Source organism: Eptesicus fuscus, chromosome 22 (assembly GCF_027574615.1).
Source record: "Eptesicus fuscus isolate TK198812 chromosome 22, DD_ASM_mEF_20220401, whole genome shotgun sequence".
NCBI lineage: Eukaryota > Metazoa > Chordata > Mammalia > Chiroptera > Vespertilionidae > Eptesicus > Eptesicus fuscus.
The window spans coordinates 24,298,290-24,320,377 of NC_072494.1; the positions used below are offsets into that span (position 1 = coordinate 24,298,290).

At 50.5% G+C, this 22,088-nt stretch overlaps 1 protein-coding gene across 3 annotated transcripts in view; it reads left to right on the forward strand.

Moving 5' to 3' along the window:
- The window catches only part of CACNA1E (calcium voltage-gated channel subunit alpha1 E), a 267,144-nt gene that overhangs the window by 83,750 nt on the left and 161,306 nt on the right, over positions 1–22,088 (forward strand). The gene's annotated exons all lie outside the window — the stretch shown is intronic.

A 22,088-nucleotide genomic window follows, 5' to 3' on the forward strand; every position in this document is an offset into this window, starting at 1 on the left:
CGGAAGTTAGGCTGGTGACCACTGAATGGCGCGGTGCAGGTCTGCATTCTAAAGTAAGACAGGGTCCAGGGTGGGTGCGATTTGATGCCTAAGGAGCCTGGGTGGGCAAAGCCATTTGGGCAGGTTGCCTTGGTAGGCAGGTGCTTACAAAGGTCTGTACCCTCATATGTAGCCAGCTAGCCCACCCGCTGGCAGATACCTTTGGAATGCTCATTCCTGTTACCTGCATTGCCACAGCTACCTTTACCCTAAGGTGCCCTCTGTTTCCGCTTAACCTAGTTTCATTGCATAGGATGTTTTAGGTGGGGCAGAGTGTGGCTTATGCAAAGCCCCTTTAGAAGGCGCTCTGGGCATAATCTGTACTGGAGGGAAAGGAAATGTTCGATCTCAGGAGAGACTCCAAAAGATTGTAGTGCCTGAGGAGCCGGGGTTTGCATAAAGCCTGTAAAGTAGGTGCTTAGTGAATGTCCATTACTCACCTGGGTCCAGCCCCATACAGGCTGAGCAAGGCAGGATGGAGCTTGCAGAGGAGTCACAGGCTGTTGAGCTAGAGGTCGAAAGGGCAGTGAAGAAGTCCCAGGGACCAGCTTATGCCCAGCAAGCCCAGGGGTTACGTGTGACCTAGAAAGACCTTGAGGACGCTCTGGGATTCTCGCCAGCTGTGGTGGGGTGGCAGGAAGGAGGGAAGGAAGGCAAGATGGATGAGTGCTGTCACTCCTCATTTGAGATGTGAAGGGTGTCTTGAGGCCATGTCACTCAGATTAGCCAGGCGCCTCTGGGAATGACAGCACTGGCCCCACCGTGGCGGGTGTCATCTGTGGGGCTTTGGGAGTGATGTAATTCAATTATATGTGTAGACTCACCTAAGTGATGTGATAAATGCATGGAAAGCCTGAAAGGAGAAGTGTTGCTTTTGGAGATACAGGCGTGACCTGTTGGTCCTCCAGAGCCAAGGCTCAGAGGATATTGAGACAGGCAGGAAAACAGATGACTTCTGTTAGTTTCTTTGTTCATTCATGAAACACATATTAAGTGAGCACCTACTACATCTCAAGCACTGTGTGAGGCATTAGGAAAATAGAGAGAAAAGGAGTACCATGATCCCTGTTCTCAAGGTGCTCTCTTCAAATTCCCATATCTCCCTAGTTATCTACCCAACGTATGTATAGAGGTCACACAGACTGACAGTAACCCTGCTCTCGTCTATAGTTTTGTGCCACCAAGGAAGTGGGGAGAAGGAGGTCAAGCTGCAGATCCTCTGAAACCTGTCACTCCTGGGCTCCCAGCCAGCCCATCAGCCATTGAACTTCATTGTACCGAATGCCTCCTGCTACCCCCGTGACTAGATCCAGGGTCGAGGGAGCTAGTTGAGCTGTAGGGCTGGTTTCCAAAAAGCAGCTGGCTGCTCACGGGCAGAATGACCTCATGTCCACTTTGAGATCACGTCACTTTCCAAAGCATGGCATCTAGGGGCAGGGCACGGAGCCAGGAGTCCACAGCAGAGGCGATGGCCATAGTGAGGTGGATGACTACACCTCGACTCAGGAGCAGTTGGATGGAAAAGGCACCTGTTTTCAGCCAGTGGCACAAGGACCAAGTCTGGATCCCTGGGAAGAAAGGACCCGCAAAGGCTGGGCTTCATTTGAGCAGGGAACTGGGGTGTGAAGCATGCCCCAGGCGGTGGGAGCAGGCGCACACTCTGGAGTGAGGGTTGTCTGCTCCCGGGGCAGCAGGTTCAGCGTACTGGACCCTTCCTAGTGCTGGGCACCGGGCTTTTAACTTACATCATGCAAGCTTTTAAGTTCCCCAAATCCATCTATTCAGCTTGGACAGAAAAGAGGGTCAGGGAGTGGGAGAAAAATGACTTAAATAGTACAGACTATTTACCTACCAATCCTTTCAGTGAGCTCTTGCCCATTGAAAAGCAGTGTGAGATGAGAGATGCCTGGGATCTTGGGTGAAAATCACAGATTCTGGTAGTCCATGTCAACACTACCTGTGTAGTTTTCTCCTTTGAATGTCAACTCAGAGCTTTGTAATGACAACATTTTGCATATGTATCAGAACTGGTTGCACACCATGGAATGAACAATGAACAACTCGTCAACTTAGTATTATAAATACATGTCTATATATGTATGTTTCTACCCATACAGAAATCGCTCACTGTGCCATTATCACCACCACCTCCATAAGGTACAAATGTAGCTTGAGGTCTCTTTTCTGCCACCCATTCTGGGAAGGCTCAATTCATCCAGCTGCTGTTTCCTCATACCGGCCACAAGGAAGAGGGGAGCCCCTCGTTCCAGGTCCAGCACCTCTTCTATTCACTGGCAGCAACAAATATGGGAGATTTATTGGCGCCAGTTATGCCCAGACCAGTAGGAGAGCCTTCACGTTTACTCTGTACATAGAAGCTCTCGCAAGCATGTGGACTCAGCCTAACCTTTTCATATATAACTTAAGTGCTTTTCTGTGTTTGCATTGCTTATCTGCTGCACAGACTCTTCCTAAATGCCTCCCGTGACCTTGTGGTGCCCTGCCAATTGATTACACTTAACTTCATTTGCATGCAGCTTTCTCCTCATAATGCATTATTGTAAGGGGGCAGGAAGGTTCTCATTGTCATGGCAACCTGAGTCCTCCATGCTCCAGCTAGTCTCTACCAAAACTTCCCACTCTGCTTGGTCAAACTCCAACTGGATTCTTGGCTTCCCTCTCCCCTTGTGGTAGAAAGAATGCAAAGCAGTGTGTGGTTCTGCTGGCTGCTTCTTCCTGTTTTGACTGTCTCTCCAAACAAGAGTCTCCTCAACTTGCAAAGTCTCCCCTCTTCTTACTAGTTTAATTCAGGTATTTCTCCTAATCTGGATAGGGGTTCCTTCCGCCAATACAATATGTTCTCTCCAGTCAATGCTGTTCCCTCTACGAACAATGCGACTGTGGCTCGGGAATTAGCTTCTAACCCTCATCACCTGGGCCAGATGGGACTCGGAGAACTGGCTTTCTCCTGGTTCTGGTCTTATTTCTCTGTTGTCATGCTGGGGGTGTGTCATCTGCTATTTGTGTTATGAGGACATGTACAGGTTGCAGAGGTTTCCAGTCTCTGTTCACATTTCCTCTCATCCGGGCTCTTAAAGTCCAGTATTTTTTCACCTGTATTTCTGTAGCTCGAGCTATTTCTCTCCTCACTTGGTGTTGATAAACTTATGCAGATACGGACATTTCTTGGAGACCTGCTGTTTCTCCAGCGATGCAGGTACGCCAGCTGCATCTGTTATGACTGCCTGGGACGCTCCATGCTGCTGGGGTGGAAGAGATTTTTATAGCTTTTACTGGCTTTTGGCAAGAAGAGGCAACTGTAGGCTGGATGCTTTCCGAGAGTCTTCCCAAGTCCTCAGGAGTCCTTTGGTCTGTAACATGCCTATGGCTCTCCTTTGTTGCCTTCTCCCAGCTGCACATGGTTAATATTTGTTAAATGGTGAGCAGCAACTCACTTTTGCCTCGTTGACATTTTGCTTATGTGTGGCATGCCTAAGAATAATACCATATCCGAGATTGATGAAGAAAATGCCATCTCCAACTTCGGAAGCTTCTCTGATTTTATGGTATCTACAGAGAACACCGCTGGTTCTGGGGTCCATAAGACCAGGGAGTGTGTTTGCACATCTTTGCTCAGTCCCCCTCGCCCACCTCCTCCACATGCCCCGGGAACAGAACACATGTAAAACTCATTTGACAAATAGGGGGCCGGAGCCTCCCATCATCTTATGGTGCTAGAGCAATAAGTGCACAAGCTGACCTCAGATCAAGAATATGGTTCGTAAAATGCATGGATTCCTGTGTCCGGGATCAGCCACACTCTAGAATAGGCTTTTCTTTCCCCCACATCCCTGTCTGCACTGCCCTGTTCCTGTGTCCTTGCAGGAGTCTGGGACCCTGTCACACAGGTGACCCTTGGAGTCTGATACTAGTGTCTGTTCATCTGTGACTTGCCCTGTACACAGAGGGGCTGACAAGTGGATCCTGGAAGTTAGTCTGTCCCCTTTCCCATGGAGGCTGAGAAGTGAAGGTTGGGAGGAAGAGTAAGACTTGAGTTTGGACATGAATGAAGAATTTGCGATGCTCATTTGATATGGTGGTGTCAGGTAGGAGTTGGATAAATGAGACTAGGGTAGCCGTCTAGGCGGGGTTTCCAGTGTATAGATGGTATTGAAAGTCACAGGATCACTGGATAAGACAGAAAGGAAGTGAATCTGTAACTATTGGGAGAGAAGAGGTTCCAGAAGTGAAGTTCAAGGTTAATATGTTGGTGAATTGAGGAGTTATCAGGGAGGAGACGGAGAAGGAGCAGCAGGGAGGAGAGGCAAAACTCGGGGAGTGTGCCGACCTGGAGGCCAAGTGCAAAGAGGGCTTCAGGAAGGAGGAGATAGAGGTGATACCGGAGTCAAATGCTGCCAATGGGTCACAGAAGATGACAGCTGAGGAACCACCTTCAGGGACCAGGAGCGGTTTGAGTGGAGTTGAAGGCTGGACACCTGATTGGAGAAGGTGTTAAAAAGGGTTGGAAACAGCGAGTCTGTACAGACCTTTGTGTTGAATTTTGTTTGGAAGGGAAGCAGAGAAAATGGGGCAGGGGGAAATGCCATTCATTTGCTGATGACAATGAATCCTTCAAGATTAAAAATCATTGATGATGAAGGAGAGGACAGACGGCTGGTGGAGCCACCTCCTAAAGCAGAAGACAAGGGACGGGCTTGAGCCATCAGAGCCCACGTGGAGGGCTGGGCTTGCTCTGAGCCCCACACGTTATCACAGCCCAGAGGGAAGGCTGCAGGGTTGCAATGCGGGCATGCAGACGTGGTGATGGTGGCTTGTGGAAATTCTCCTGGTGCTTCTATTTTCTCAATGAAATAGGAAGTAAGGACCTTGGCGGAGGGTGAGAGGAGGAGGATGTTGGAAGTTTGAGGAGAAGGTGTGAGATGGTTTTCTAGGCGAGCGAGTGGAGGGGGAATATGATTGCCGTCCAGTATTCAGGGCCCATTGGGGGTTAGTGGTGACGAGGTTACAGTGGGACCGGTGAACGCGATGTGTTTGCCTCCGGTCACCTTTGGCCACTGAGGTTCAGGCAGGACGTAGGTGGACAGTTGGCTTTAACCAGAATGCTCTTGCCAGGGGAGTGCAACAGTGTGACCGAGGGTCCAGGCTGTGCTCTGAGCAGGGCAGTGGGCTTGGGGCAGAGACCGTGGAAAGGGAGTGGAACAAATTGGATTGCAGGCCCTTTTTGAAATATTATTCTTGAATTTCCTGGACAAATTCCATCTGCGGAGTAAGTGGAGAAACCTGTCTTATTGCACAGAGGAAGTAGGAAGTGAGTTCTGAACCCAAATGTCCTGGTTTCTAATCTGCTGCTCAAAATGCCTCCAGCAGCAGGAGAAGGAGCATGTAAGTGAATGCACGAGGGGAGTGTGTGCCCAGGGGCAGAGGAAGCTGTGCCCAGAACGGCCGGCACACCTCCTGAGCCCTCTCCAGTTGCACTCCTGGGCGCCCGGCTCCAGCCCAGTTCAGAACCCTACCTTGGGGGAACATCTGGGGACTGACGCCCACCAGGCCCGCCCACGTGCCTCACAGGCATTGTCCTCTGCCATCTTGTTTTCCCCCTCGGAGTGTCTGTCTACGTCTTCATTAAAACACATCTACGTTTCGCAGCTTCTGCCGCTGCCTCTGGCAGCCTGTTCTCCACGTTCATTACTTGTCCTCTCTCTCAGCGCCGCCGGGCCGGGAGCCTGGGCCACAGTCCTCCGCCCGTGGGAAGGAACTGTGGTTTTCTTTTCCTCCTTCACACATGTTTTCCCGTGTATAGCTGCCGCCACCCTGGAATTATTCCTCTTCTTTCCTATCCATCCTGGTTTCTTAATAATTCCTCAAACCAGAGAGGCCGTCCTGTTTGGGGCTTATTCCAAATATGCTAAGTTTGCCTCCTGATCGGGTGCCTGAATGTCACACCACGCACCAGGCCGATCTCCAAGTCGGGTGTGAGCGGAGCCGTCAGGCTGGCTCAGGGCTCCTGTCTCCAGCCCTCTCTAATATGCAGTTTAATTTCTGATCCGCGACCAGAGGCCTTGGGCGCCTGACGTGTCCTGTGGTCTCAGGCCATAATCTCTCTGTTTTGAGCCGACACCAGGCTTTAGGATTAAAGGGCAGAAATTGACTGAAGGGATGCTTTGGTGACTCAGTGGCTGCTTCAGACACTTTCCACTGGATCACTCTGGAGCCCAAATCCTTACGGAATCTCAGCCAGACAGGGATGGCACCGTGCCTGTCGCTGGCACACTGGGCAAGCCAAGAGGCCTCTGTTCATTTTCCCCTCAATTTATCATTCTCTGGAAAAGTATTTATTGAGCCCTTTCCGTGTGGCCCATCTAAGAATCGCTTGGGGGCAGTCGGTGTAATTGCAGATTCCTGGGCTCTGCCTGGATCTGAGGAACCAGCAGCCCCAGAGGAGGAAGAAGGACTCTGTGTTTGTAGCAAGCTCCCCCGTAGTTCTGAGGCCACTGTTCCGCGTGACCTTCATGACCAGGCTTAGGGAGGGTAAGTTGGGTAGCAAAGTGGAGAAAATACTGAAGAAAAAGCCTTGGCCCCGCCCCCTGCCCCACTGGACGGGTTTCCATGAGGTCAAACTTGATTCAGTATTTGTCTAATACAAAGTGACGGATGCACAGGGGTATCTGAGGGAAGAGGGCCAAGGCCCACTGGCGTTCCCATCCTCCCTTGCCCTCTGGGTCTCTCTTTCTCTCATCTCCCATCCCCAGGTCACTGCCCTTTGCCCCCAGCAGGGGACTTGCCAGCTGAGATGGTAGATGGCTTGCTTTGTGGTTTCTACAACATGTGTCTCAAATTCTGTTTTCAAAATGTATCTTTTTACTGCCACATTTCCTTGAGTCCAAGATATACACCACTGATAAGATCTACTACCAATCTAATAACAGCACAAAAACCCCACTACGTTCTGCATGTTACACCCGCCTATATTGGAGCTCTAAAACCTTCAGCTGTGAAGGAAGGTGTACCTTAGAATGGAGGAAGCAGAACATTGCAAAAAGAGAGCCACCCTCATTTAAAAAGTCACACATAATCCACGTGGTAGAGACCAAATTCTCGCCCCGGGAGACCACCCGTGGTCATGCCGGCGTCATTCCGTTCTGTGCAGACCTTGGTGTAAAGCTTCTTTGTTATCTCCGCCTTCATTTGAACTTGGTGTCAATGTGCTATTGATTAGACAGTGTGTGGTTCTGTGTTACTCTTTTAAAAAAGTCAGGCCTGAGCTCGTTTGCTCACATAAAGTGATGAAAGTGAGCGCACTCCAGCTCTTCTGTGTGATTCAGGGTTTTCTCAGTACCGTGCAGCTAAAACAAAATACAGAAGTAACGGGATGCCAAAGCCGATTCGGGTCTCGCGACAGTCACCTCTCACCCCGGCTTCACATCTTTTCCCCTCCTAAAAACATCCTCATTTTTGGAGTGATTGATGCTACATCAAACAAATGTTTTCTGTTATCATTATAAGCATATTTATGTTAAATGCTTTTAGGCCAAAGTTGTCCATTTTTGTAAGTGGTATGCATTTTGTAAGTGGTTCTGATGAAGATCTTGTTTGAAAAAATGGTTTCTGTGCTAGAGGTGGGATACCAGGGGTTAGGAATCCGGGTCCCACCTTCCCTCCCGGTGTGACATGGGCAGTTTACTTCGCCTCTGCGCCTTCGTTTCTTTACCTGTAAAGTGAGGGTGATTATGGCAGCCACCTCATCGGGTTGTGGTGAGAACTGAGATGAGACGGCACATAGGAAGCACTGTGGGGTCACATTATCATTCAGACCATCTTGTGAGAACCACTCGCCTACTGCAGGCAGGCAGAGCATCCTCTTCCGCTGCCCACGGTACAGACCAGACGGTCTCTCAGCCTGGCCACTTTGTACCTTCCATGTGCATCGTTGCCGGTCTTGCATCCATGCTCCTTGAATTACCTGAGCTCAGTGTTTCCTCTAAAAATTTGGCATCTCCTCCTCCACCAAGCCTTCCCTGACTGTCCCTGAGAAATTCAAAGGAGAGGAGACCTTTCCTCGGAGCCCTCTCCCCCAGATCAAATGCTAGTAGCCCCGTTCCGCCTCCCGCATCAGGCACGGTTCCCCAGAGCTGGGTAAGTGTTCAGTGAGTGTCCATCCATCGATGCTCTGACTGCACCGAGTGCCCTGAGGACCCGGCAGAGGGGCCTCGGCATGGGCAGCAGGGCTCTGTGTCCAGATGAGCGAGCTGCTGTCAGCGGGGGCATCGCTCACGCCCGACCCTGGCTGTCACCCCCGTCACTGCTGGCCGCTCTTCCTGCTCCACTCCAGCCCACCTCCCTGCCTCCTGTGACAGGTAGAAGGAGAAAACCAACCAGCAGCGGGATGGTGATTTATTCGAGTGTTTACGGAGGGTTGGTGTGTAATTAGCAGTTTGCTTCTGTGACACAGTTGGCCTCTCTGGCTTGGAACCTGGCTCTGAAATACTCTTAAAGAGACCCATACCTAGGTGATCTGAGAGATGGTTAGGGATCTGGGGCAGAAGGAAGAAAAAGCAGGCCTTGTCTCTGTGATGAAACATGACCAAGAACAGCACCCAAATTGAAGACTCTCCCCCCCCCCCCACACCCCCACACACCCCTCCCTCCCCTGCAAGTTTGTTTCTTGAATCACTCCCTTGCTGAATCCACCTTTGACTCGGACCTTTTTACCAGCTCCCCTTTTTACCTTTGTGAATATCAGCTTGGGATCCAGTACCTACAGGGAGGATCAGGACACGGCCACTAGATCCCCTTCTGCCACAAGCCCCATGCTTGCAGACAACATCTCTCTCTTCCTAAGTGTCCACTAGCTGAGTAAATAAACGTGCATTCGTGTAGTCATTAGTAATAGGGGGTAATACCGCCTGCTGTTCCTACCGCTAGAGTCTTGTAGCAATTACATGAGCTAAAACATATGAAAGCACTTTGAAAACACACTCAGCCCTCCTGTGCGAGTGATCTTTTTATGACTTTTTGCTTCCGTGAGCTGTGCAGGTATAGACTTGGTTCTGCTAAGTGAGCAGTTTTTTTTTTTTTTCCTATTCAAAGAGAGTGGTTCCTTCAGGGACACAGAAGGCAAATTCTCCCATCATGATTCCTGCTCCGTGTCCTGGGTGTTCTCAAGACATGTGCTTTGGCTTAGAAATAGTGTTGTTTCTATTATGCACATGTTGAAAAACATACCTGTATTTGGTATAAAAATGGCTATTGAATACCATTAAGGGTTCATCCCAGCTCTTGCTAACTTGCACAGCCTCGGACTAGCCGGTGCAGTGCTGATGCCACAGCCATGGCTGAATTCGGAGGTGGGATCCGGACTGCACTTCACACATGTCAGGGCAGACCTGACATTTATCTGCAGCGTGTTCCCGAGTGGCTGGGACGGAGCCCTTGATAAAGTTTTCACCAGGTTGGCATAATGAGAAAATAATGACACTATAGTTTTTCGCGAAACAAAATTTGTTCAACTTGAAGGTGAATTTAAAAAATGATAACGTTCTTTCTTAGCAAAATACAAAGTTAACAAGCCTATTGCAAGCCTGGATTCTTTCGTTTTCGTTTTGTGAAAATTCTCTGATCTGTGAAAGCTAAAACAGCGTGTGGTAATGTAGATTTTATTTAGCTGATAGATTAATCCATTAATGTAATTATATTGATATAAATAACTTGTGGACGTACAATTTGGCTGTCAGCTTCATGCTTGAGTTTTCTTTTTTCATTCTGGTGACGTTGAACTTTTTACATTAATTTTAACAGGAATTACTAGTGGCTCATGTGACTTGTCACCGAGGAATGAATATCTTAGCAGACCAATTAGGCTGGTACAGTGAGTACATAGGACTAGGCAGTGTTAGACATTGAATTGTGCTCAGAAGTCTGGGTTCAAGTCCAGGCTTTGTTTTTTACTAACCCTTCCCGCCCCCACACTGTGATCTTGGGCAAGTCATGTGACCTCAGTGAGACTCATTTTCCTCTTCTGTGAAATCAGAGCACCAAATCAGTACTAAGTTCATATCATGACTGTAAGAATGAAGTAAGCGTGCCTCTGTGAAAGTGCTTTTTGCAATGAGATATGCTTTAGAAATTTAAGGTATTTTTAAAATACTTGAAACTTTTGAACAGTTATGTTAGGGTTTCTATTAATGAGTCCACAATGCGGATTTTCTACATATCATCCTTCAATGTGTTTTGACAGATATAACCAACTGGGTCCCTTAGAAGAAAATGGAATATATATTCAAAATATAGTTGGCATCTTTCTCTTTCCTGTGTGCACAGAGCCTCATAATGCCATGACCTTTTTTGAGCCATTTACCTGAGTAATTTGTATAAAAACAGCAGGCCCAGCCAGCGTGGCTCAGTGGTTGAGCATTGACCTATGAACCAGGAGGTCACCAGTTCGATCCCCAGTCAGGGCACATGCCCGGGTTGCGGGCTTGATCCCCATTGGGGGCCTGCAGGAGGCAGCCGATCAATGATTCTCTATCATCATTGATGTTTCTCTCTCTCTCTTCCTCTCCTTTCCTCTCTGAAATCAATAAAAATATATTTCTTTAAAAGATCATGCTCCCCAAAGAGGCAGGCATCCAGGGCACTTCTGGGACTACAAGAGTCCATTGCCTCACTGAGCCAGCAGTCTTGGTCTTCCCTCAGCTGGGAGCATGAGTCAGTCTGCCCAGGAACGGGAACCTTGCCTGACATCCTGAGCTCCTGGGAGCAGCTGTGACTGTCAGCACACGGGGCCTGGGAGGGGTTACCGCAGAGGCATTGCCAGTGTTTAGTCTGTGTGTGTGTGTGTGTGTGTGCGACAGCGAGAGCGAGGGTGCGTGCCTCTCTTTTGTACCCAAGTTATTTATTGCATCAGGGCTAAATAAATTGCAAAGTAGGTTATTGAAACTGGATCGTGGGCGTCTTTAGCAAGGGGGGAAAGTGAACCAGTGGACGGTAAAGAGGGAGAAAGGTGGGAGGTTGGAATGAGGAGACTCAGAGGGAGGGGCCCAAGGAAACAACACGGGTCCTCCCGTCAGGAGGGTCTGGCACAGGTGTGCTGTGGGGCTTGCATACCTGGAGCCCCTGGGCTAAAGGATCTTCTAGAGCATTCTCTGTCTCTGGCACTTGGGAAGTAGCCACCTGGGGATGTATCTGGATTTACAGTTTGTAAATAAAGAAATGAAGGCATGGCCTAGCACTGCAGTTTGCCCAGTCTGCAGTGAGCTACCCCACTGGTTTGGTGCCTGACATGATCACACACGTGCCGGGCCTGTGCATCCTAACAGAGGCAGCCAGGTAAGGGAGTGTCCTCAGGGCATACCGTGGTCACTGGGCCCAGACGCGGGTTCAGGGGTCTCATTCTCCCAGGCGTGCGCCTTTGCGTGCCCATTCACGCTCCAGCTCCCTGCAGGCCTGGGCAGCGCTTTGCCATCTCCAGCAGCTCTCGGTGGATCAGAATCACTCGTGAATTCTCTTTTGTACAGATTTGATAAAGGGTCTTTCTTGAGTACCAGAAGTACTGTACATAATTCATAACGTGAAGCAAGATGAAGTAGAAAGAGGGAGAAAAGGTAATAACTGAGGAATTGAAAGGTTTAAGCTTTGTCACAAGCGGGGAACATGAGTCAGCAGCACATATGTCTTGAGGGGGAGCTTTGCACAGGCTGGTTTTGGGCTTGGGGGTCTAGGTGTCCAAAGAGGAGGAAGAAGGAGGGGTGTGGAGGAGAGGGTGGGAGAGGCAGGGAGGAAAGGGGCAGGGAGTGAGAGGGGATGAATTCTAGCTCTGTCCTGCCTCCTCCCCTCGCCTCCAAGGAAGGAAATATCCTGGGCTTTAATCATCTCCCCATCTCTCGTTTCTCTCCCGGTTTAATTAAATTCCTGTTCTAATTTGGAAGAGCTTGCATATCCTTTTCTGCTGTGGTGACCCATCTCTTCTGAGACCCACCCTGGCACTCAGAGCAGCTATGCCCTCTGTGGGGACTTGGCGCCTCTGTGGGCATCTGCAGCCATGGGCAGTGAGGTGCTGCGAGGAAGCTGGCTCGGGAGGAGAAAGGGCGTTTCTTGCTGCTGTCAATCATCTTGCTTCCCATGGCTTCAGTCTGTCACTCCTCCCATTCATACATCTTCATGTCGTTCTCATTGTGTTCCTTCTCCTCTCTCTGAACAAAACACACTTTGTTGGGACCTCTTCGAAGATTAAGTAATGCCTAAAAGAGAGATGAAAGACAAGGAGCACATGAATAATTATACTGGCTGCCATTTATTTATCTTATACCTCCTGTGTGCCAGGCACTGTTTGGCCCTTTACACGTCTGAGCTCTAATTCTCCAGTAATCCTGTGGTTGGCTCTGATGGTGCCTTGTTTGACAAATGAGACAGTTGAGGCACAGAGAAGGGAAGTGACCTGCCCAAGGTTGTCCAGCTATTAAGGTGGAAAGCCTGGATCGGAACCTAGTGTTGGCTAACTAGAAAAGCTCAGGCTCTTCCATTACTCCCTGCTGTCACCGGTTAGAGCAGCATGGGAGTTGGTAGGTGATTGGGCAACCCAGTTCGACTCCATTTACCCCCAAACTTGAGAGTGCCTCCTGACTGCCAGGATCTGTGCTCGGTGCTGATGGTAAGAGATGTTGTTCCCACCCTCGAGGAGAGCAGACAGACTGTGTTCATTGGATGCCGTGACAACGTGTTGTGGCTCGAGTGCTGTGACAATGGACTCATTCTGGGCTAGGTAGAGCACCTCCCAGTGGCATATTTGGCAAAGGGGTTGCTTGGTGGGTTCAAGGAACAGAAAGCACTCCAAAGAGGGGTGTGGAGAGGGAAGGGATCAGAGAGAGAGAGGGCCAGAGCACAGCGGGTCTCATTGGGTTTTGTTTTGCATTTGATGGGAAATCTTTGAAGTATTTTGAGCAGATGAGTGACACAATCTACGTTGAAAGGTTATTCTGGCTGCTGGGGAGAACCGGCCCCAGTGGAGCAGGAGTGGATGTGGTTAGAAGGCAGTGGTGGTGAGTCTGGGATGGCCATGCCGGCGGCGGTGAGCAATGGTCAGATTGGGATATACGTTGAAGGTAGAGCTGGTAGGACTAGTTCATGGATTTAATGTTGCATAAGAGAGAGAGAGGCAGAGACCAATGATGGCTCCTTGGTTACATTAATGTGTTAACACCGGTGCCATTTACCAAGACGGGGGCCTAGAGAAGGGATAGGTTGGTTGGGCAGGGTTAGCGGTTCAGTTGGGGACATGTTAAATTGGAGATGCCTGTTTGATGCTTATTATTTATCCAAGCTAGAGATGTCATGAGGAGCTAGTGCTTGGGTACTTGAGTCTGATGAATCTGGAGCACCGAGGAGAGAGCAGGGCAGGAGATAGCTATTTGAGAAGCATCAATGTATTAATGGTTCTAGAGTCATAGGGCTGATTGGCTGAGGTCCCATAGGAAGAAGGCATAGATGGAGAAGAGGACAAGGACTGAGAAACTACAACTTCATATATCATTTGCACAGCAGTAGGGCTATTACTAAGGCCGTGACAACTTGGGGGTTTTCTCTTATAGCTATTTCTTTGGGGAATTTAGCCCAAATTTAGCATTATCACTTCTCTTAGGAAGTTACGAGGATAATAACATGCTCTGGGGCTAGTTTCTTGATTATGACAGGGACATCTTCACCATAGGGATGGAAAATAGGAGTTCCTGTACAGTCAGTGAGCTTGTTTAGGACAGATAGAGTATCAGATGTGGAGGGCGCTCTTTGGTCTGAATCTGTTCTGGTCTGGTTTATTTTCCTTTGGTCTGCTCCTCTTCTCCTATAAAAGTTATATTTCCCCCCAGGATGATGTTGTTTATAAAGCTGTGTTTTTATTTCTATAGCTGTACTTCTTTTTATTCAACAAAATTTATTGATGGCCGACTATAAAGTAGACACTGTGCTAAGGGCTGGAATGCTCCCTTTTCGAACTTGCCGCTCCTCTTATAATTCCTTTGCTGCTTTCGGTTACTTCCTCCCTCCCATCTGATCTTGATTTGTGTACATTTGTTATACATTCACCTGTACATCAGTATCCATACCTGTTTCCCACCGTGTATATTTTACCCAAAGACTAACTTACTCACTAGAGTATAAAACTCAAGAGGGCAGGAATTTGTCTCATTCGCTGCTATGAATAGTTGCTGCTCACATCAATACTTGGCACAAGGTACGTTTTTTAAGAAATGTTTGCTGAATGACTAGCTGATGGTCCGGGTTCATAGGGCCAATGTACTGTTTCTCTTACAGTTACCGTTACTCCCCAGTTCTCTGGTGGCCAGTGCGTTTGTGAGCTGGGTGGCTGCCATCAGGGACCTAATCTTTGCTCTGAAAACAGGATTGCCATGCGAGACACCAGCTGGCACCCATTGCGTTCAAACCATTCACTTGGGTGTCCTTAGTAAACTGACCATCCCAGTTCAGTTTGAGTCCTATTAACAAAAGCATTCATTAGAGGGTGCACAGGACTCATATTTATACATGAAGGGGGTCTCCGAGGGACAGGGAGGAGATCAAATTCCCAAGGGGTCCTCATGAGGCCTTCATCCAGGCTCCGAGCTGAAGCCACAGCACGCCTCAAACACCGCTAGGGAGAGTTTGAATCTGTGGATGAACTGGAGGGAAGAGAACCTCTGGCCTTAAGAATTGGGAGACCTCTTATTTATATCCTTGGGGCTCTACAGGGTTGTGAAAGGACCACGGTGGGGAAGCAGAGTGTTCTAAGCCCTTTATAGATAGAAATGCACTGTTTTTCCCAACAACCTTTTGAGATAGGACTGTTATATCCCCGTTTTACAGCCGAGAAAACCACTGCAGTCTGTCCCTGGAGTCTGTGCTTTTAACCGTGTGTTACAATGATCTCAAAATGAGTATCGCTACAGGGCCATTTGGGAGCACAGAGAAGTTGTTTGATATGCTCACGTGTTGTATTTTGATTTGTGATCTTGTTGTAGGGAGTAGCTGTGTGTGAAAACTGACTATTTGACGCGGCAAGCGTGTGTGAACACTGTAATTAGTATTTCCAAGAGAGAACCGGTCTCCCTGCCACCCTCACTGCTCCTCGTTGGAGGCTTTGCTCACGACACTTTTTTTTGTTTTGTGGGGGTGGGTATTTTCATAAGAGAGAATGCTAAAGTAGGGCTGTCCTTTTGATGAACGTCCTGGAGGGTTTGGGACACTCGAAGACTAATCAGATGCTGTTAAGCATTTTTCACCTTTGATCCTCTGTACTGAGGAATTCTTAATGAGGGTTCTGTGGTTTTCAGAGGAGCCCATTGCCTGCCTTCCCATCTCTGGTGATGTGTTGGATCACCACCAGGTGCCCAGGGCAGGGCGATCAGGTCGGCAGCAGCCGCCTTGCGGACCTCCAGAGGCAGCCCAGGCAGAGGGTGGTGGTAGGAGACGCACACCCCTTAGCTGAGAGGAAATCTGGGGGTTGCCCTCTGACCCGTTCCCCTCCACACCTTGCCCTCCACCTGGGTGACAGCTGGCTGCTGTCTCCTGGGAGCAGATTTTAAGAGAGGGGCTGGGCTTCTAGTGTTGGCTGGACTGGTCCTGATTGGAAAGGAAGGTCCTCGCTGCGGCCCAGGAGTGGTACCCATATGTCCAGCTTCGAGCCCCAGTGCCACCTGCAGCCTGTAGCAGGTGAATAGTTTTACCCTGACCCTGCCTCAGACCAGGGTGCCATCCACTGCCAGAGCGTGGGCCTTTGGGGAACTCGCTACACCTCTGCCAGCCTTCCTTTTGGGGCGTAATCAGGACCCTCAGACCCCATTACCTTCTCCAGATGGATCTGGGTCCAGCACAGAGCATGGTGCCCTTCAGGCCGGCCTGACAGCGCTGTGTGTGCGGGGGCTGTGGAGGCGTTTGGGAGAAGGAGCCCAGGTTGGCAGCACTGTCCTCGGGGAAAGTCTGGGAACTGCAAGAGGTGGAGTGGTTGGGCTTGGCCCCTGGAGGCAGCATTACATTGGGGCCAGTGGCGTGTTTTTTTCTCAGTATCAGGCCTCACGCTGTAATTAGGCTCCTAGTGCCACATACTAATGACAAGAGCGAGCGGCTGCCAAGTCACTTGCTACGAAATTGGGTCGCCTGTCACGCTTCCTGTGGGACTGAGGTAGAACTGTGCTTACTACACACCTTGCCCTGGGTCTGAGCCCAGATTCCAGCTGCGGGGAGGACAGGAGGCCTCTCTGGGCCACTCCACTCTCCCGAGTGGGGACTCGGCCCAGGGCTGCGTCCCTTAGCCCAGGAGGGAATCTTCGATCCTTTCTCAGGCTGATTTAGAACAAGCGAGGACAGTGGCCCCAAACCCCTCGTGTGTGTGAGAGACAAGAGGGGCCCGCTGTCATTCTGAGTGTGGGGACCGGGCCAGGCCGTTATCTTTCGTCTTTGCACAGAGCCCCGGTCGCCAGTGGATAGCTCTTCTCTGGGGATGGAAATAAGAACTGTCCAGAGAATGAGCGAGCGAGGGAGGAAGGAGAGAAAAGAAAGTAATTCTGAGTGGGTGTGCATGCCCAGGCATTCATGCACTTAACCAGGGAGAGAAATTAGAACAATGAGGAAGAAAACTCGGCTGGGGAGAGGGAGGCAGAACACGGACAAAAGGAAGGACAGAAGAGGCAGGGGAAGAACCTCGTGTCGAGGAGAGAGAAGCAGGGGGAGGGAGTGAGGAACAGGGGCAGAAAGCAGGGGGGCCAGAGTCCTGTGAGCATATGTGCGTGCATGTGTGTGCATGTGTGTATACATGTGTGCATACGTGAGTGGTGTGTGCATGCGTGCAAACGCGAGTGTGTGCACACATGTGAATGTGTGCATCTGTGTGCACATTTGTACATGTGTATGTGTGCACATGTGGTATGTGCATACGTTTGTGTCTATGCATGCATGTGGTGTGTGTGTGTGTGTGTGTGTGTGTGTGTGTGTCCGTTTTCCAGGTGCTATGGCACCACTTATCCTGGAAGCCAGAGTGATGCCCAAGCCAGCACTAACACCTCAAGCCAAAACACGTGCAAGAAGAGAATCCCTTTTATTGTTTTCTCTTCTTTATGCATTTGAAACAGGAATAACAATGAAAAAAAAAAAAAAACCACAGGAAAAAAGAGGCAGGGGGGAAATCTGTCAAGGAGGCATGAAAATTTAATCAGCACCCAGTGTTCCTAGCAGTTCAGGAGCCGGCACAGATCGCATTGTCTGTCTCTGTGGCTATTTCTGTCGCCTCCCAGGGGCCCTCGAGCAGCACTCGCCACTGCCCAGAGCCTGAAAGGTGGGCCTGGGCGTCCCTGCCCTGGGTTCTGATGTGGGTGGGGAGAGAGGGGGTCATGTCTTGGCGAGCTTCAGCAGAGGGTCCGGGCTCTACCTCACAGGTATTGGTGCAGATGGCGATTTTAGTGCAGACTTTCACCCTAGTGGGCTGGATAGGAACTGAGGTCATTTGAGCTTGTGAAACTCATCCATGTGACCTGGGGTCTATGGACATGGATTCGTATGTGCTGCTTTGTCTCTCGGTGACCTGCAGCACAGTTGCTCCGTGCCACTCCTCTTGAAGCTCACGGCTTTCGTGGCATGCAGGGTCCTGTGTCCTTCCGTCTCTCTCTGGTTGCTTTTTCTCCTTCGGGCCCTCATTCCTTTTCACACACTCTCTCTGGGGATATAGTTGAAAGTCCCTTGACCATATGCTGATGACTCGAGTTTATATTTCTAGCCCAGAACTCTCTTCTGAGCTCCAGGCTAACTACTTCCTGTGAGCACGATTCCTAAATTCCTCACATTAACGAGCCTTCACCTGATGTCTGAACCCTCCTGCCGCCCCCTTTTCCCAGTCTCCCCACCCCATCTATTTGGGTGCAAGAGCCACAAGCCTCCAGGTCATCCTCCCACTCCTTCACCTTCTGTCCCCATCAAACACAGGTCTTAGGATGCCACCTCTAAAGTATATCCCAGCCCATCCCCAAGCCTCCACCCACTGCAACTACTCTGATCAGCCACCACCTCCTGACTGTCTTCCCAGGCTTCCCGCTTGTGCATCTCCAACCCCTCCTCTCCTCTGCAGCCAGAAGGATTTCTAAACAATGCACATCTCCCAGGCCCCTGTCCTTCTCAAACCCTTTATTGGATTCCTGTTGCACTTGAAATATAGACAGAAATCTTTAACATCGCCCTCAAGGCACGTGGCCTCTGCCAGCCTCTCTGGCCTCGGAGGCCCTCGGGTTTTGTACTGTGGCCATGCTAGCCTTTGTCAGAAGTATGCACCCCTCACCCCATGCCCCTCGACACCAACCTCAGAACCTTTGGACCTACTGTTCTGTGTGCATGGGCATTTCTTCCCTCGGGAGCCCCCTCCTTTCTCGTTAACTCCTACTCATCTCTTAGATCCCAGTCTGAAGGACGAACCCTCAGGAAAATCTTCCCTGAGCATCCTCTGTAAGCAGGGCACACCCAGACTCTGTTTTCCTTCGGAGCACTCACCACCGTTGTACTATTGCAGCGGTTTGTGTAATGTCTTATGTACCGTATTTTCCGGTGTATAAGACGACTTTTTAACCCAGGAAAATCTTCTCAAAAGTCGGGGGTCATCTTATAGGGCGGGTATATCCCAAACTCTATATTTTAACTGGAAAAGTTGGGGGTCGTCTTATACGCCGGAAAATATGGTAATGCACGCCTCCTGCTGACGGGAACTCCAGGAGGGCAGAGCAGTGCGGGTCCTGCTCACCTTGGCACCGCCAGGAGGTGGCACCCTGCTGGCCCATTGTAGAGACTGAACAAGTGAATGAATGTCTTGACCACCTCCGTGTCCGGGGCATGGATTCAAGCACAGGGTGGGGGTGGGGCAGGGCATGGAGAAAGGTGTAGGGAAGAGTGTGGGCCTGAAGGCTGCTTCGTACCTGGCCCTATTTTTTGGTGTATCTCTGGCACCCCTACATCCAGTGGCCCAAACCACCTGCGTTATGACGACCTCACAGCTACGTGTTCTTGGCCACGACTCCTGCTCGCTAGAAGCTTCAGCTCTCTGCAAAACGCGAAGGAGATTATTAACGATAATAACACCTTGTCTATCTTTCAGGGTTGTCGTGAGGAACAGACGAGTTCATTTGTGTCACACGCTTTGAAAACAGTGACGCTCCATGGAGGGTAGAAATTAAGAAAGGATGTTGGGGAGTGAGGAGAGATGAGCAATCTCTCAGCTACAGAGGGAAAGAAAGTTCTCGGAGGAGGTGGGGCTTGGATTGAGGCTGTGAAGATGGTGTTTCAGGCTGGATCCTGGCAGGAAACAGCAGGCACTTCAGCTGGGTTCAAAGAGGGTTCCATGAAGGGAGTGTTGAAGAGATGTGATCAGGGCCAACAAGCCGTGTGGGGACCCCAGGGACCAGATACCGGGGGCTGCCATTCCCCCCCCCCCCCCCCCCGGGCAAGGTGAGGACATGGGGTGATGAGCCCAGTGAAAGCGGCGAGCAGGAAAGAGGGCCAAGGGGCTCCCGGACAGTGATCACAGAGGGCCCGGCCCACCCAGAATTGCCACACTGAAGCTGGAGGCAGTTAGGAAAGCTTGCACCCAGCTCTCTCCTGCTGCTGGTGCGCCCTGGACAAGCTGCAGGGCAAGGGCACAGAGAAGGGCCGAGAATAGATGGGGGAGGGGAGCGGGGGCGGAGAGTAAAGAGCACAGACCTGAGCTACAAGGATGCCCAGGTGAGGTTAATGTGCCAGCAAAAGCAGAGCGGCTGGAACGGATTTAGGGAGCCGCTGAAATCAGTGGGAAATAGGATTTAAAAAGGAGGCGGCACTGACCGAGCTCAGAGGCTGTGGTTGCCAGGCCTGGACCCTTGGGTTTCGTCCTGCTGACAAGGGACATTAGAGAGGCTGTTTCCACAGAGAAGACCCATTATGAAAACTCTGTTTGGAGGAGTGTTTCAGGCAGAGGTATGTGGGTTGAGGGAAGCCAGGTGTGACTGGAAGGCTGTTGTAATGGCGCCTGATGGGAGGGGACAAGGGCCTGGGCTGAGTGACAGCCAAGCGAGAATGGAAAATGCTGGATGAACGTGAGGACCATTGGACATGGACGGGGCTTAGCTACGCGGCTGTCATTCATTGGGGGTGTTCACAGAGAGGCCCCAATGCTGGCATTTCTGGCCGGGACCCCCTTTGCTTGGCCTCTCCCCTTTCTAGTCTCATGCCGGGGCCTTGGTGCCAGTGCTCTGCCCTGGGGCATCTCGGCTCTAGCTGCCTGCTTCCTGGGGTCTGGAGGCCTCTTCCACATTTCTGTTTACTGCCTGCCCGTGTTACCGTGTTACCGTAGGACTGGGGAATGACCGACTGAGGGCTCTGAGCCTGCGGGGCTGGGGCAGTGCGCCCCAAGCCCTCTGCAGCCTGGAGCAGGCAGGCAGCTTTACACTCAGGACAGCCACACCCAGAGGGGAGCCTCTCGGGTCTGCAAAGAGGACTGAGCTTGGGAAAAGGAAATGAAGACAGAGCGCTTTTCTTCCCTGGCCTTTTTCCTAGCTCTGCCCAGCAGGGCCACCTCCTGCCCATCTATCTGGTGCCATGCCTTTATTGTAATGCCAATTCTTATTTATCATCCGCCAGGCACGAAAGGTGCATCGGGGCTCCTGGGAAACAAAGTGAAATGCTGGAGCTGCCTTCGCGCTTAGGCCTGGAACCAGACAAACAGGAAAATAAAGCCTCGCCCCAGGAGGCGAGGGCCCTGGCAGAAAGCGTTGCCATAGGGCTGGCTCACTTCCTGGCTGTCTGGCTCTTCCATGCTCCCTTTCATTTAAAACCTTTTATTTTGTCTGAGAGATGTCTGTTTGTTTGTTTGTTTTTATTTCTTTTGTTGTGGTGGTTTGTCAGTGGTAAGGGGATGGAGGCTAGATGTGTGGAAAGGATGATTTTTGATGGGGGATTTGAAACAGAAAACAGCTGGGTAAGATGGGGAAGTGGTTAGGAATAATAGTCCCAAGTGTGGCAGAGTAAAAATAGCAAGAGAGGCACAGTGGGCAGGTGGGGGGGCGGGGACCCCAGACTCAGTGCGGTGGAAGGGGCTCTGGGACTGTATGGGACGGGGTGCGGAGGGCTTTGGGTGCAAGCTGTAAGAAAATTACTAATGAGCCAAAGCAAATCATCATAGCCATTTAGTCGTGGCATTAAGTACTGTTTCATTCCTTTATGCATTATCTTGTTTATTGTTCACAACAGTTCTATGAGAGCTCTTCCCTTCAGTTTGTAGATGACAAAACAGGCTGAGAGTGAGTCAAACAATGCAAATATTCTCCTGCCTTATTTTCCAGTTTTATTGGTATATTTTGCTTTAAGATCACGCAGCTGGTAAGCGGCACAGGTGAACCTCACACGCAGTGGGTGAAACCGGGATTGCCGAGGGATCTCGATGTAGCTCCATAGCGAGAACTCCTAACCAGCCGGATGCAGTTAGAGGGTTGTCAGCACAGAGCACATCCCAGCCCTACCCTGTCCACCTTCCACGTGCTGGGCGCTGGTCCAGAGATGGTCCAGAAAGGCTGAGAAAAGCTCCGTCCGTTTGGCGTGTAGAACACATCTTCCTGATCCTCTTAACCCTCTGTGTGTCCCTACACAAAGCTAAGAGCAGAGATTGTTAGATCACCTTCTAGTTTCTCTCTCCCAGGACAAATCACAATAAATTCTGTTAGGACATTAGCATATGTGAACAGAAGGTGAGCCTCAGAGGGGGTGCTGGCCACCTGTGGGAGCAAGGGAAGAACCCCAGGGAAAGTGTGGGAAGGACCCATCCCCCCTGGAGGGTAGGAGGTGCTCTGGTCCGGGCTGGACTTCAGGTCGCCTGGGCTGCTGCCCTCCTGGAGGGATGGCTAAAGCCACGGACCTTTCCAGTCACATGACTCGCTCTTTTTGCTCTGGGAAACATTGAAATTACAATTGGCCTCACAGGCATTTTACCTGTGGGAGGGTGACCGCTTAACCTGAGCACATGTGGGCCCCGGTTCTTG